The 16,352-nt window shown below is 40.3% G+C and overlaps 1 long non-coding RNA gene across 1 annotated transcript; it reads left to right on the top strand.

Moving 5' to 3' along the window:
* Positions 1 to 485: 485 nt before the first annotated feature.
* LOC308589539 lies at positions 486 to 16,091 on the top strand. Its single transcript, XR_014009368.1, has 3 exons — positions 486 to 689; positions 14,648 to 14,685; positions 15,846 to 16,091. It is a non-coding gene; the product is annotated as an uncharacterized lncRNA (long non-coding RNA).
* Positions 16,092 to 16,352: the final 261 nt, after the last annotated feature.

The raw sequence follows: 16,352 nt of genomic DNA, 5'->3' as shown, positions 1-16,352 counted from the left end.
GCAGCAGCTCTGGCATCTGCAGGGAGGGCTGGGAGAGACTCCCTGTCTGAAATCTTGGAGAGTCACAGCTACTCAGTCCTGAACTACAAAGCTAATAGGAAGCTTCCTATTTATTTCCATATGTGAATTGTCTCTGTTGCTTGATGTGGACATTCGGGCAAAAAGCAGTGAGCACCACACTCAGTTTCCAAGAAAAATTGTGAGGTGGTAGAATGCTTTAAATGAATAAAACCCTTCTTCTTTGGAGGGAGGTTTTAATGTTGGATAACATTTTGAAAAATGATGCCCCCCTACCTGTGTTCTGAAATGACTGCCGTCCACTCAACTATCTCCTGGTTCTACTCCCTCCTTCTGCTCCATGTGGAGACAATTCCTCCAGTCTCTGAACTGGTGGGGGACTAAGGGCAGAGAAGAAAACCTACACTTTTAATGTGAGGCAACTTTTTAAAAAAGGTAACACTTTTTTCTTACTTTAATTCAGATGCTCTGATGGCGCAAGTGATGACAGAACTGCAATGAGAGGTGCCCACTGAATGACCCTCTCCACCCCATGCCTTCCTTGGAATAGTTATGTCATATTGTAACATCATTTCAAAGGCACTGCTGGGAGAAAGGGGGTGGTGAACAGCGGAAGAACAGCTGTGTTAAGAAAGTTTATTTTAAAAGGCAATGTTGCCACAACATTATTGGTAAGCTTGCCTACACACACCCCCACATTATTCCCTCCACCCAATTTCTTTTTCATTCTGCAGCTTCCCACTTTTGGGTTAGGTTTCAATTAATTTTCATGCTCCATTGAAAACAGTGGGCTTTTCTTCGAAGTAAATATGCTTAGGATTGCAAGGCTAGGCAAAGTTAGACTGAGAGCAATATCCAACTGAGGGAATTTATTTTTAACACAATAAATAAAATAAGAGAATACACAAAGCTCTTTTTAAAAAGCAGAAGCTGAAACATCGCTACTCATTAACCCATGACACTTCCTCAGAAGCAATCTAGAGAAATCAGGAAAACAAAGCAAAACAAATAGCAACACAAAGCACACGACTCCCTATATACTCAACTAGCAGTACCAGCATAATGACTGTTTGTTTATTATAAACACAGACCACAGTTGATCATATCCGATTTCAGGGCAGCATGCAAAGCACAAGAGCATCCAAGACAGTAGTAAATGTGGCAGTTGCTGTTGTTAAGCAAAGTGTTTTGTCCCTAGCCACAGCTGTGTGGATTGGTTAGTTCAACATCCCACTCCTCTGCAGTCATTTCACTCACCCAGGGCAGGCTCTGTTGGGGAGCCAACTTTTGCGGTCAGAGAACATGCGCCATGGCCTTGTTGGCACTGGATAAGATGAGTGAAAACACATCAAAGAGTCAAGCAAACAAATCAGGAGGATCAAAACAGACTGTGTAAGAAAAGACGCTGCTAATACTGACATTTCTCACATTTCGGTGGCATTTATCAAAGGAAGCTAGAGATACAACTCTTTCACAAATCTGCGCAATAATGTTGCATATTACACTAGTGTGTTTAGTAATGATTATTATTTACCTAGACTCATTATGATGCATTTGTTCCTTCAAAAAAAGCATTTTCAGATATTTAACTACACATTACATAGAAATATGTCTCTTCTGTTGGGAAGAAGTAAGAGAATACAGCTTGGAGAACCACAAGGAGTGGAGACTTAATCATTTGCTGACTAAGCGCTTTTCTTAAATAATTCCTCAAACTACTTACTCTGATTTGGTGGTATTTTCTATTTAGAAAAATCCCTAGTACCAAAGGTGCAAAACCCAAATTGTGCACTAAAACTTTTGTTTTGTTTTATGTAGCTGCCTGCCTGAAGATCAAAGCCTTGCCAGCCCTCCCTTTTTTTGTGTGCAAGCTTGATTTTAAAGAGTTGGTGTTTCAGGTCGTAGATGTATCAATTCTACCTTTTAAACACAATTCACCTGTACAGGTGTTACCTGCCAAGCCAAATGCAACACACCAACTGTTCACAGTGGCCAGCCAATTGCTTGACACTCCTCTCTTTTGCAGGCCCAAGTGGAAGGGCCACCATCCATGGGTTGTGAGGTGGATTTGGTCTGGCAGAACAGAAGTAGGACGGGTATCATGTACAACATGACCTCAATTAAATGATGAGAGGACTGAGGAGAAAGAAGCTCAATGCCTTATGAAAGAGAGAGCTTTAATGCTAACATCTTTGGGCAATGATTCACTTTAATTTTCTCTTAATATTGTCCAATATTGTTTAAAGCAGAGTCCCGTGCCCAGCGGAAGGATGAGGAGTACGTGCTGCATACTCTATATTACTTTATTTACAGTTCAAAGCTGGTATATTACAGAAAGACATCTTGCCTCTGCCGAAGCAGAAAATGCATCCTCTCTCCTCAACAGCTTGGAGAGAATCACACAGTGAAAAACAGGAAGCCAGTGTACGTCACATCCAGCCTCCCTTTCCCGTGAGAAACTCCAACAGTACAGACTGTGGAATGTAAACACCTGTCTCGTGACAAGCCCTTTTGCTGCACAGTGAAGGAAAGCAGAAACCAACATCCTCCCCCTTTCTGTGAACATCACTGGGCAGCGTGTTCGTACAATATCAGTACAAACCCAACTTCTGCACATAGGTACAGTGTTGATCCCTTGATACAATCTTGGACAATACATCAGCAGGAATTTCATTACCTGGCATATAGGACACCGTTACGAGTCCCTTCTGAATACATTCCCTAGCATGCTGCAACTTTAATTGCAAGTGCTTCGTGCTTTGCTTACAACCTTCAGATTTCAGCAAAGCCAAACATGCTTTGTTGTCCTGGTAAACCTGGATTGGACATTTGACAGGAATTTTCATATCTTTGCACAATTGTACTAACCATTCACAATCCTTAAGTGAATAAGACAGTGCATTCAGTTCAGCTTCACAAGTACTTAAGCTAACTGTTGTTTGCTTCTTGCATGACCAATCAAACAGACCCTGATTGTACATGTAGCAAACTCCAGACGTACTTTTCCTGTCTGTAGTGTCACTTCCAGAACTTGCATCTGCAAATATCTCAAGACCACCAGACTTCTGATTGTTAAGTCTCAGTCTGTAATGCATAGTGCCTTTCAAATACCGCGCTATGCGTTTCAGAGCTTTCCAATCCTTGACACTAGGATTGTTGACTTGTCTGCTTAGCAAATTACAGCTAACAGCAATGTCTGGTCTTGAACATCTGGCAATGAAGTTTAGCTTGCCTAGCACACTTCTGTACAGTGTAGTGTCAGAAAATGCTTCTTCAGTGTCATCTACCTGATAACCTGTTGTCATCGGTGTGTCTACAGGGTTAGCATCCATCAGGTTTAGTTTGCTTAACACATCAGCAATTTTCCGTGACTGGTGTACCAGAATGTTACCATCTTGATCTTTCTCTATTTCCAGAGATAGGTAGTTGTTTACCTCACCAAGATCTTTCATGTCAAAGTGCTCTTTCAGTTGAGCTAGGGCGTTATTGTACATTGCGACATCTTTCCAAAAGAATAATAAATCATCAACATAAAACAAACAGTACAGTTTCTTTTGCCCCTCCTCTTTGACAAATACACATGGATCAGCTTTCCCTTGCTGAAAACCTAGAGAAAACAATACTTCAGTGAGTTTTGTGTGCCAACACCGTGCACTTTGTTTGAGACCATAAAGGGATTTCTTCAGAGCACAAACGAATCCCTGTTTTACCTGTACGCCATCAGGTGGAAGCATATAAAGTGATTCATCCAGAGATCCGTACAGAAAAGCTGTATTAATATCATGGTGACTAATGTGTAGATTTTCCTCTGCAGCTAGCTTGAGCATAAGCCTAATGCTCTCATATCTCACTGTGGGTGAGTAGGTCTCGTGATAGTCTTCACCTGGTACCTGTGCAAAACCTCTGGCTACCAATCTGGCTTTGTGTCTGACTATCTTGCCATTTTGATCTGTCTTCGCTTTGAAGACCCATTTACTTCCAAGCAGTTTCATTCCTGGAACTACTGGAACTAGCTCCCATGTTTTGTTCCTTTCTAAGGAATCAAGCTCAGCCTTCATGGCATTTAACCATGGCTCAGCTTCCTTTGAATCCAAACCCTGGATTTCTTGGAAACTTGAAGGTTCAAATACCTTCTTGGAGCTTTTAACAGCTGTTACTGCTATCGTAGCAAACTCATCAGCAAATCTCTTTGGAGGTTTGCCTTTTGTGGCTCTCTGTGACCTACGAATTAGCCTTATGTCTTCAACACTCTCCTCTTCCTTCTTAGGAGAAAAGCGACCTATTGTGAACAATGGTTCCTCCAATTCTTGATCAGAGTTTTCAGAGGGTCGCATAGAGGCTTTCGCACTCTTGAAATCCTCTGAATCACCCGATTCAGTTTCAGATTCAGACTCAGAATCTTCATCAGTGGGTGTGGGTTGTTGTGGTTGCTTTTGACTATCCTCAGTCTCATCATTGTCATCAGGATAACATTGGAAAATTCCCACATTCTCCCCCCACTTTGCATTGTACTCAACACTTCTCGTGAGCTTAATTGTCTTAGAGTCAGTCATCATTATTCTGTAAGACCCTTTCTGATAACCTAGAAAGATACCATGCAATCCACGCTTGTCTAACTTGGAGTTTTGTGGTGAGTGAACCCACATGTCCGAACCAAAAATTTTCATGTGTTTGATGTATGGCTTCTTGCCAAACATCTTCTCATAGGGGGTACAACCAATCGCTGAAGATAACCTGCGATTGTAACTGTAAACAAAACACGAGAGAGATTCGGCCCAATAACTCTCTGGAAGATTGGCATCATGCAGCAAGGTTTTTAACCCTTGAAGCAATGTCTGATTTGCCCGTTCCGCAAGTCCATTCTGCCATGGCGAGCGAGGACTAGACAAATCGTGTTGAATTCCTTTCTCAGTCAGAAAAGTTTCAAACTGCTGAGAAGTGAATTCTCCCCCGCGATCACTGAAAAGAGTCTTTATCTTCTTACCATGCACATTTTCCAACCAAGCACAGAGTTCCTTGAACCTAGGAAAAGCCTCTGATTTCTGCTTGAGATTGTACACAAAAATATACCTGGAAAATGCATCAATGAGAACCATGAAGTACCTATTTCCACCCAAAGAGGGCGCTAGTGGTCCAACCAAATCAGCATGAACAACCTGGTATGGTTCTGTAGCTTGCCTACTAGACACCTTACCTTTCGCAGCCATTTTCACCTTGTTTGCTGCGCATGCTTTGCACTTCATGTGGTACCTGCAGGGTTTAATAGTCATACCTTCAACCAAGGCAGGCATTTTAGATACTGCCTCAAAATGCAAATGACCAAATTTTCTATGAAAATCATGAATACATCCTGCATGCAAACTTTTGTTAGAACCTGCAATGCAACAAGTGTCATCCTTTTCAACATCATCATAATACAAAACAAACAAATGATCAACATATTCAGCATGCAATACATAATCATTTTTCTTTGTGATGATGCACTTCTTGTTCTTGAAGGACACGTCAATGTTCCGCTCAATCAGCTGTCCAACGCTGAGCAGATTATGTTTGGCGTCTGGCACGTAAAGCACATTCTGTATCGATAAGTCCAAACTGTGAAGAACAACAGTTCCGTAGCCTTTACTGGGAATAGTGTGGTCATCCGCCTGGTGAATCGCACCTTCCTGCGGTGTAAAAGACACAAACAGTCTCTTATCGTTGCACATGTGGTGAGTTGCCGCTGAATCAACAACGAAGAAAGATCTAGACGTCTTCTGGACCTCTGCAACCTTTGGAGTGAAGCGTGAAACCATAGCCTTGTGCTGCGTTGTCCTAGACACCGGACCTTTGCCTTTGCCTCGGCCTTTTCCACGCGATGAGCTTTCGCTGCGCTGCTCTGTCTTGGCCCTGGGATATCTGCATTCCCTCTTCATATGGCCTAGACGTCCACAAGAGTAGCATTTCACTGCCTTCAAAGCTTTGGCGCCATCTGGTGGTTCCACTGCACTAAGGGACGACGTCTGTGAAGACTCCCCCTTGCCCATGCAGCTAGCACCCCGGCGATCTGCTTCATTTAATATCACGGCAGTTACATAGTCCACTGTCAGCTGAGCGGTTGGCTGCACAACAATCTGGGTTGCAACAGACTCCCAACCTGAACCCAAAGATTGTAGTATCATGAAAGAATACACAGCCTCTGGAAAGTTGAGTCCTCTCTGTTGCAGCTCATGTCTCAGATTTTGCATCTCCATCAGATGTAAACGCACATCTCCACCTTCAGCAAGAGCCATATTATGCAGCTTGTTAAAGTAAAACATAGTAGATCCAGCTTCTGTCCTTAAGTGAGCCTCTCTCAAAGCGTCCCAAATTTCTCTGGCTGAGGTCTTATCACGCAATAGACAGAGCTCTTCTGGGGATACTATCAATGTAAGAGTTCCCCTTACTTTGGAATCTTTAGCTTCCCATGCATCTGTAACTGGAACTGGGGGGGTTTCTGTAATCACCTCAAACAAACCCTCTTTCCGCAGAATTGCCTCTGCATACAGAACCCAGTCTGCATAATTTTTCTTGTTGAGCTTGGGAATCCCACAAGCATCCTGAAGTGCCATCATGACTCTGGCATTAGCCTTCAGCGTCATATATGCTGCTTTAAATCTTGCTGCGTCACTGCTGCAGCTGCTTTATTCCAAAAGCGCACTTAAAAGTTACTTTCGATTTCCCCAGCATAGTAACTTGAGCCTGGGAGCCTTTTGCCTATTCCCGGCAAAACGGCTTTTAAAAGTCCAAAGTCCAGCCATAAAGCAATTAACTAGAAGCTGGCAGGCTGCCCGGAGCAGTAGCATATACCTCATCAATCACTTTTACGCGCAGAGCAGATTCCGTTCCGATCTGTCCCTCTGCATTCCGATCCTTTGCCAGCACTCCGATTCGACTTCTGGAGCCCATAACCACGTGGTGGTTTAAAGCAGAGTCCCGTGCCCAGCGGAAGGATGAGGAGTACGTGCTGCATACTCTATATTACTTTATTTACAGTTCAAAGCTGGTATATTACAGAAAGACATCTTGCCTCTGCCGAAGCAGAAAATGCATCCTCTCTCCTCAACAGCTTGGAGAGAATCACACAGTGAAAAACAGGAAGCCAGTGTACGTCACATCCAGCCTCCCTTTCCCGTGAGAAACTCCAACAGTACAGACTGTGGAATGTAAACACCTGTCTCGTGACAAGCCCTTTTGCTGCACAGTGAAGGAAAGCAGAAACCAACACAACATGACCTCAATTAAATGATGAGAGGACTGAGGAGAAAGAAGCTCAATGCCTTATGAAAGAGAGAGCTTTAATGCTAACGTCTTTGGGCAATGATTCACTTTAATTTTCTCTTAATATTGTCCAACATACATGGCCTTGGGTGCCAAAATAATTGAAATGGTGAGCTGGTGTTTGTGTGTGTGTAACTTTCTGTGTAGAAGTAAAAGCCCAAACAGTGTCAGACAGACAGCAACTAATGGCAATGCCCTATGGAAAGTTTAATTATAATCCTATTTCACATTCATGCAGCATTTTTAAAGTGACTGGAAAGGAATTTATTTTCAACCATAATTGTGCCCCTTTTGTCTGGAATGGTAAGGAAATTAGCATAGAGAGAGTTTGGTCAAAAAGATTCTGTAAATAGAAAGAGAAGGTTTGGATAGCTGCAGGCGTTTTGATTTCTTTTGAACATTTTGTTCTCAAGATGCAAATTAACCAGAGAAATATTTAACTTTGTATATTAATTGTTGGTTTCCCTACCCTCCCCCACCCCATGTATGTATAATTTCATTAGGATTCATTTTAAGGAAATAATAAATCCTCTGTAGTGCTAGAATAAATTCAGAAGGCTCTACCAGTATTACTGAAATGTACTTTCCTCACCCTCTCTCATCATATAGAAAGGAAACAAAACTAGATGCATTGACATGCTCTGATATAATGATATGTCCCTAAAGACACTTGTGGTGGAAGCATCTAACATATCAAATGGCGAGAAATCAACATTATATAACTGTGGGCTTAAATGCAGTGTAGTGCCCCATGTTATGGTACAGAAATATATTACTGTGTTACTATGTGTGGAAGAGATAATTTATTTTTAATGTGTGCTGTATAATTTTGGACACTGACAGTGCAAGCCTATATATGTCTTCCCGGATATGAATCCCAGTGAGTTGAATAGAATTTGCTCTCAGGAAAGTGGTGTAGGATCCGGTTGTTGGCACTTTTCTGTCTTGAGAAATAATGGAGTAAGCTTCAGGGGGCGAAGTCAGACTGCTGGAAAATCATAGCACCTGTGCAGCTGTAGAGACCGGTAACTCATAACTGCTGCCTTCCACATTGCTTTTGTTGCATTAACAGCCCCAAAGTAACCTTCCCAAGGCACAAGCCTCTGCAGTGTGTATGGAAGTCCTGGGCTGCCCAGATGGCAAAACCCTCCTCTCAGCCTCACTGATGTGGTACAAAGCAGAGCAATACATTTGGCACTAGCTTGGCTGCAGGAGAAGCCAGAAGGAGGCGTTCAAGATGCGGTAGGATCATGACATTAATGTGTGGCTTGCAATGCACTATTTCGCAGCACCATCACATCCAGTTAAATATTGTCTCCACTGTTCTCCTATCATTCATGTTGCCTGTCTACAGAGGGCAGTAATTATCAATCAAATAAAAGAACCTGTTAAGGCTGGGCATGAAAGAGTGGTGATCAAAATGGGACTATCTGCACTACAACTTATTTTGTGTCTTGGGAAATAGCAGCTACACCAGTTTAATTTTAAGCATGGCTCATCTTCTTAAATGGCAAGCAGATTCTGGCCTATTCTGTGTGGTTTGGGCAAAGCTCCTATTTCTCTGCAGTGGGTATGTTAAATGTGTTGGGTTTGCCTGAGATGACATTAACAGCATACGTCCTTCCCCGGCACAAAGTCATTTTGAATATTCTAGGTCACATTGGAAGAGTCCACAACATGGCTTTTTCCATACCAGCATTGTCCTATTGGGTGGGTGTGTCACTGCCTGCTTCTCCTATGTGGCCTGGAGCCATTCTGCCATTGTTGCAGTAGCATGGGAAAGGCACACGTTACAGCACTGCCTATTGCGGAAGACACACTGAAAAAGCATTTGGAATCTCTGAAATATTATGTACACTGATGTCCAATTACCGGAGAAACATGGAGGGAAATACACTTTTTTATTTATCAAATAGTTCTGTGAAGTACAGATATTGTCTACTCGAACCTTTCCTGAACATTATGTGTATCATAAAATTCCAAAGGATTCCTTTTTACCAAATATATTGAAGTAATGCGAAGCAATAAAGCACACTTGTTATATATAGGCTGTGTGTCTCTGCAAGACTTTTTTATATGATCACACCTATCACATTTTCCATTTACTTTAAAGTAAACCTTAGACCTAATACAGGTGTTAAGAACCCCAAGGGGATAATGTATTTCAAATGTGGATACAGAGAAATAAAATGTGTTACAGAGGAATGTTTCTTTTCACAGAGTGCATTTATAGCGCTGACTTATAGGGATACATTTCATTCAGATATCATTATGACCCTCACTCTCTGCTTCAGAATTCTTAGCTGAAAGGCAAAACAACAGAAGAGGGGGCAAGGGAGAGTCTCTTAGCCTTCATTCTTAAAGGTACACCATTCTATTGCACCATGGTGGTACAGGGGGCAGTTTATCAACTGTAGGTTCAGAAGGAAAATGTTCCACCTTTTCATTCAAGCTTAATGCACAAATATTACTTTCAACCCTGATCTTGTATCCACCTAGCCCTGACTGTCCCCCTCTTTCAGTTTTCAACAGAAAATGTTTATTTTGGTTGGGTAGACATTTTTTTCCTGGAAAACAAAACCATCTTCTTATGATGCTGTTTGGTGCCATTCCCCCCCCCCCTAGCTTTGGCAACATTTCATTCATTCATTCATTCATTTTACTGCACTTCATCCGTAGATCTTAGGATGGTTAACAACATAAGAATACAACATAAAACCACAAAATACATAATTAAACCAAGAATGGGAACAAAACAAAACAAAAACCCCACTGTTTCTTTCTCTGTTGTGGCTCAATCATGCAATAAGGGATGACATACTTAAGGGATGATGTTACAACACTACAATAGGCAAGCAGAATTAACTACATGAAAATGTCACTGGGGATGAGAGCAATGCATTCTGGACTTGTCTTTTTTTTTAAAAAAAATATTTATTGCAAATTTTAAACAAAAAACAAACCACCAAACATATACAATACCATCACCATACAACAAAACAAAAAAAAGCAGAGAAAATTTAGAGAGTAGACATAGAATGAAAAAAAGAATACAACAAAAACAATTATCCATAAATCATATTTTCATAATCTTTGGACTTCCTCACATCGCCCTTTCCTGCGTTCTCAGTCATATAATTATAAGCAGCAATTTATTACCTTATTTCAATTCTTATTTTGTAGTTCTCAAATATTATGTCCGAAACTTTGAATATTTTTATCATATACTGAACTGCTTAGCTTAAACATAATATTACTTCAAATTGCATCATTTTCTTAAACATCACTTATTCTCATATATCTTACAACTAAATTGCTGATGCCATGTTGTTTTCTATCATGCATTCTCTTAGCATTCATACAGCTTATAATGTTTTTGTAAATAGTCTTTTCCACCGTCTCTTCTCCCAGGTCTCGAATTCTGCCAGTCATTTCAGCCAGCTCCATGTAGTCTATCAGTTGCGTCTGCCATTCTTCCAGAGTGGGCAAATCCTGTGTCTTCCAGTGCTTTGCGGTGAGTATTCTTGCTGCTGTTGTTGCATACATAAAGAAAGTTCTATCCTTCTTTAACACCCCTTGGCCGACAATGCCCAAAAGGAAGGCCTCTGGTTTCTTAAGGAAGGTATACTTAAATACCTTTTTTAACTCATTATAGATCATTTCCCAGAAAGTGAACCCACTCAATCAAAGATCCTGCAATGAATAGAATGGCTTCCCAATTCTATGCAGCAAATCAGATATGGCTATGTTATGGTGTCATGTAAAGGCAGTTGAACCTGAAACCAATTTCAATGAATAAACACAACATTTTTTGCAAGTGCTGAAGAATCATCAGTAAAAGTGTGTGATTTTCAACAATACTTAAAATGCTAATGAAAATCTTTGATTTGTTGTGGTTAAGTTTTGTATCTACCTGCTATCATTGAATCAATCAAATGTTGTTGCTTAACAGAATGGATGTGTTTTTTGTTGTTTTGACCATCATGGTCATATCATCTACAGAAAAATGATGATGATGATGGCATACAGTGATAAAATATTGAAGAACAGCATTGACCAAAATACATATTTACAATAAAATATATCAAAATACTACTACTATACTATATATAAGGGATTCGGGTGGCGCTGTGGTCTAAACCACAGAGCCTAGGGCTTGCCGATCAGAAGGTCAGCTGTTCAAATCCCCACAACGGGATGAGTTCCTGTTGCTCGGTCCCAGCTCCTGCCCACCTAGCAGTTCAAAAGCACGTCAAGTGCAAGTAGATAAATAGGTACCGCTCCTGCGGGAAGGTCAACAGCGTTTCCTTGCGCTGCTCTGGTTCACCAGAAGCAGTTTAGTCATGCTGGCCGCAATCAAACAACAGCTTGTTTCTCCAGCTGTACTTACCTTGTGCCATTATAGTTTAGTGAGTGTTGGGGGGGGGGGACAAAACAACCAAAACAAACTATGCTCAAGAAAAGGTTTTTGGTTTCCATGCCATATCAAGTCATTGTTAAATCAAGTTTAACAGGTTACAGTTCATTGGTAGTAAACAAACAATAGTTAAGCTACTACACAGGGTTAACCTTGGTTTAATAAAGTTAACTATGGCTTGCTGTTGTGTGCAAACCAGGCCATTTAGAAAAATGAATCAGCATACACAATTGTCAAAGCAATCCCCATAATCAATTTTCCTTAGAGCTTCAGCCTGCAGCACCCCCATAATGTACCCCTTTACCATATTCCTTTGTGTATGTCATATTTATCACCTCTTATCCTTTTCATTCCTCTGCTATCCTCAGGTTTGCTAATTTAGAGGCTTTTACAATATGAACAATGAGAGTATCCATACATCTAATGTTTTGTCATTACAGCTCTATTAATTAGACTCATTAGATATGAATGACTATTGTTTGTTCAGCATCATTTCAGGGAAAGTTAGGCAAAGAGGTGATTAAAAACTGGTGAGAATATCACAAATGGCAGTGAGCAAATACATGATGAACATTGCACTAATTGGATTAATCATGAACAAGGCTGTTTCTGTGGCATTAGCATGCTTCAAGTAGCTTATAAAACTACCCTGACTGATTTGTAACCAGATATCAAGTTTGCCAAGACCTTTAACATGGATAAATTTGGCATTGTGCTTTCCGCTGCTGAGAAGGCTTCCTCCCCCTTTTATTCTGAACGAATCTGAAAAATGTCTTGGTATTAAAACATAACTGCCAACCTTTTCATTATCTCCTTATTTTTCAGGGCTCCCCTGCTACAACCCAGGCTCTTAAACCGAATTTGATACAGTGGTCACATTTTGCAAGATGATGTCAAGGCGAGAAGTACTATAGATGTTGTACTTCTAACAGCCTGCGTTTATATATGTTTGAAAATTATCCACTACCACATCTTGTCTGGCTGTCTTCTGGCTATAACAAGTAGCATGGGAACAAACTGACGGCTTTCCAATTCAATGAAACAAAAGACTGTCAGTTTTCATTTGGACTCCATGGACCATCTATTTGACCTATTCTAATTCATCCTCAAGCTAGCACATTTGTTGTTATTGCCTATATGTAGTTTGCCAGCATTTCATCATATGGTTATACAGACGGGGTAATTCTGGAGGTAGTTGCTTGCTCCCTGTTGAGGAAACACCTGCCTTCATTTCTGCACCTGAGGGCCTCATTCTCCCCTTTTGCTCTCAAAAAATCTGATCTATGAAAAGCATAAAATTCGCAAAGGTCCCTTCTGCTTGTGTCTGGACATTGCACTTCTCATGATCTCATTTCATGTTTCATTGTCCCTGTTTTTTTGTTTGTTGGCAGGTTTTCCTTTTCTTGGCAGACCTTTACAATCTGTCCATTTCTTTTAACCTGAGTGGGAACAGGAAACAAATGAGGCAGCCCCAGAGAACTTCATAACCACACACACACAAAACTATCCTACACAGGATAGCCAGAATTGAGCTTCAGAGATGTACGTTTCCTCTCCACACACTAGGGTATATCACCCACACAATCTAGCATTTAAGTAGCTACTATTACTATTCTTCTTCTTTCATGAATTACAGTGGCCAAGTCATGGGCCCAGTTTGTGTGTTGCACTAAGATAAACCATGGCTTAGCACAAACATGGGGTTTCCAGGATTGAGGAGGCAATGGCCACTTTGCTCCCCCTGTGGTAGCTCTGCTCCGCTGAACTAAGCCAGGGCTTATGGTTTTGCTTTCTCCAGACAAACCATGAGCAGACAAGCCAGGATTTGCTCCTCTTGTCCTTTCTACATATTGACTATATTGGCCGCTTTTAACTGTATTGGTCAACTTGATGTTTTTATTATATTTCGCTCTTATAATGTATAAACTTCTCTGAGTTTTTTCCCTACGAAGAACTGAATGATAATAATAAGGCTTTAAATGGTTGTTGCCATCCTACTCCTCTTACTACTGGGTCATACTACATTATTCAGCAATAATATTTTATGGCAGAATGCTTCCTGCCAGCACCCCTGAGTCCAAGTGGTTATGCATTTCAATTTGCTAATATGCACACTGCTTTTGAGCAGCAGTCGTCACAAGGATACAGGATTGATCTGCATCTGAAAAAAAGCCTAAGATAAGTATTTTGCTATTTTGAATGCACCAGTTTATGTTTTTTAGGTCTAGATCCTCCAGAGAGCTTTAAAATAAAGAAATAGTTCCTCATTAAGTTGAGTTCGCTTCTCTTGTTTTTTAAAGTAAAAACTGTTTTCCTGTTGATGTTTTACATTAATATTTTAGTTATTTTATGAATTTTTATGATGGCCTTGGGTAACACTATATACATATTCTGTATATAACTAAATAAAATAAAATATTGTTTGCCAGGTATGGGCCAGAACTTAACATGCCCCCACCAATCTCTAAGGAGTGCTTGATGACTTCTTTATTTTGTGGAAACACAAAGGAATATATATATATATATATTTAGTTTTATTTTGGTAAACTTACATGTGCAACTATTGCTCAACAAAGGGAAGACAACATTCCTATTGTGTTATCCCAATATTAGGGCAGTTTCTAAGCAACAATCCAGGTTATAGCAAATATTTTTGTTAACACCATCAACTCAAGAAATGGTTTGTACTTTGTAGTATTCATGGCAGAATGTTAATTATGTAAAAAAAAAAAAAATTAAAGGAAGAGTGTTTTATGGGATTTGACCCTGTAGCTTCCATTTATCTATAGTGTGGAACACCAGGGAACACACAATTCTCAGGTGAGCATATTCTTTTCTCTGGGTTCTTTCAGAAAGCAGATATTTCTCCTGTTCCTGCCATTAACTCTTTCTTTCCTTTGTCCCAAGGTACAGCTCTACAGCAACGATGGCAATTGCTCCTGTCCTGGCAGGTTTTCTGGAGGGAGGAATTGGGCGCCTATTGTTGCCGGAACTGCTTTTGTCCCTGTGAATTCATATCTTTCACACATATCCATGGGATCTGGAGTATTCTTCTTGGGATCTCTAGTGGTGCTGATTACACACCACAGGCCTTATTGCAATAGACTTAATTACTTTGCTTGCATTGGGTAATTTTAATTTAAATGACCCATAAATGCCAATGTGAATGCTTGCTCCAGGGAATTAGCAACCATCACAATGTTGTTATAATTAATTTGCCAAAAAAGTGACTTAAGGAATAAAAAGGCTTCTGCTGATACAAAAGCATAGAAGAGTAAAATGATTAATGCAGTATTTACACAATATAAAAGCTACTAACCCCATGTTGCCTGGACCAAACTTAGTTCAGCTGCAATATGAAGGTAAGAATAGAGACTAGAAAAGTGGAGAAGTGCCTAGTGTAGAAATATGAGGGCAGAGTCTCAGAGAAACAGCTTAGCTAGGGAGTGGCTGACAAAAACCAGGAAGTGGGACAGTTGACATGCAAAACACTAGTTGTTCCAAATTCAGAGGGTTATGCAAGGAACAAAGAAATGAGAGAGCTGGACTGTGGGGAGTCCCTTTCCTGAATAGAATGAAAACAGAGAAGTGAAAAACCAGATATTCACTGTAACATTGTGGCACATCATCACAACTAGGGTTTATTCATTTATTTCATTTCAACAATTAGTATACCGCTTTAATCATAGTTATTTCTTAGTGGTTGGAGAACCAAAAGGATTTGGTGGGCAATTTATCTGCAGAGAACCTAATGAGATAGTGGGAGCTTATAGTTAGAGAGTGTTACATCTTAGCCATATCATGAGCTGTACTAGTGTCAGTGGAAGCCAAAGAGGTGCGTCACTATAATAGAGATGAATTATATGATCCTTCCTTGACACTCTGATTCAAACACTGCAAATGTGGTATTCCTCTCCCCAGAACCATGACATTTTTGTCAGCAATCACATAAAAACTGCAACGTGAGGATTGGGACTCTGTCAGCACGGAATATTTGCATAACTATATGCAAAATTACAGATCCTTTTGGCTTTGAGTTTCTGCCTTTTGTAGCAAAATGAACTTCAGTCCATCAAACTTTTACTTATTAATGTCTTTTTCCCCCCCACAGGAAAAAAGAATGCAACGCAATTGCTTCTTCTCCCTGTTCTTCATAATGAGCTGAATAAATGTTTGAAAACATAACAAATGATGAGTGGACGGCATGACTTGAAAAGGACAGAAATAATAGTGAGGGGCTACAATAGAATGTTAGTTATGTACTTTTGCACCATTTAATTTTAAAAGAAATATCATGGAGAATCAAGTTATTCAGCAGAACCAAATACCCTTAAAAATGCATGTGATGGAATAATCAGAGGGCAAACTAGATCTCTTCCAACTAAAAAATAAAATAAAATGGAGTATCTTATTACTAAGCCTAAAATTATGGACAAATTGCTATCTCATTTGGATCACTGTTCCAGAAATGGAATGAAACAAAAGAAGTCACTGTGGAAAAACATGAAGAAAGGTCAGAGTACAAACTTGAAGGGCTTATTAAGGGTTTGCATAAAAGATGCTAGGTAAAATTGCATTCTCTGAAGTAGGAGCTTAGGATAATTCTTCAACGATGTGC

The sequence above is a fragment of the Podarcis bocagei genome (genome assembly GCF_964188305.1).
Source record: "Podarcis bocagei genome assembly, chromosome: 6".
NCBI lineage: Eukaryota > Metazoa > Chordata > Lepidosauria > Squamata > Lacertidae > Podarcis > Podarcis bocagei.
This window is presented reverse-complemented; position numbering and strand designations above follow the sequence as displayed.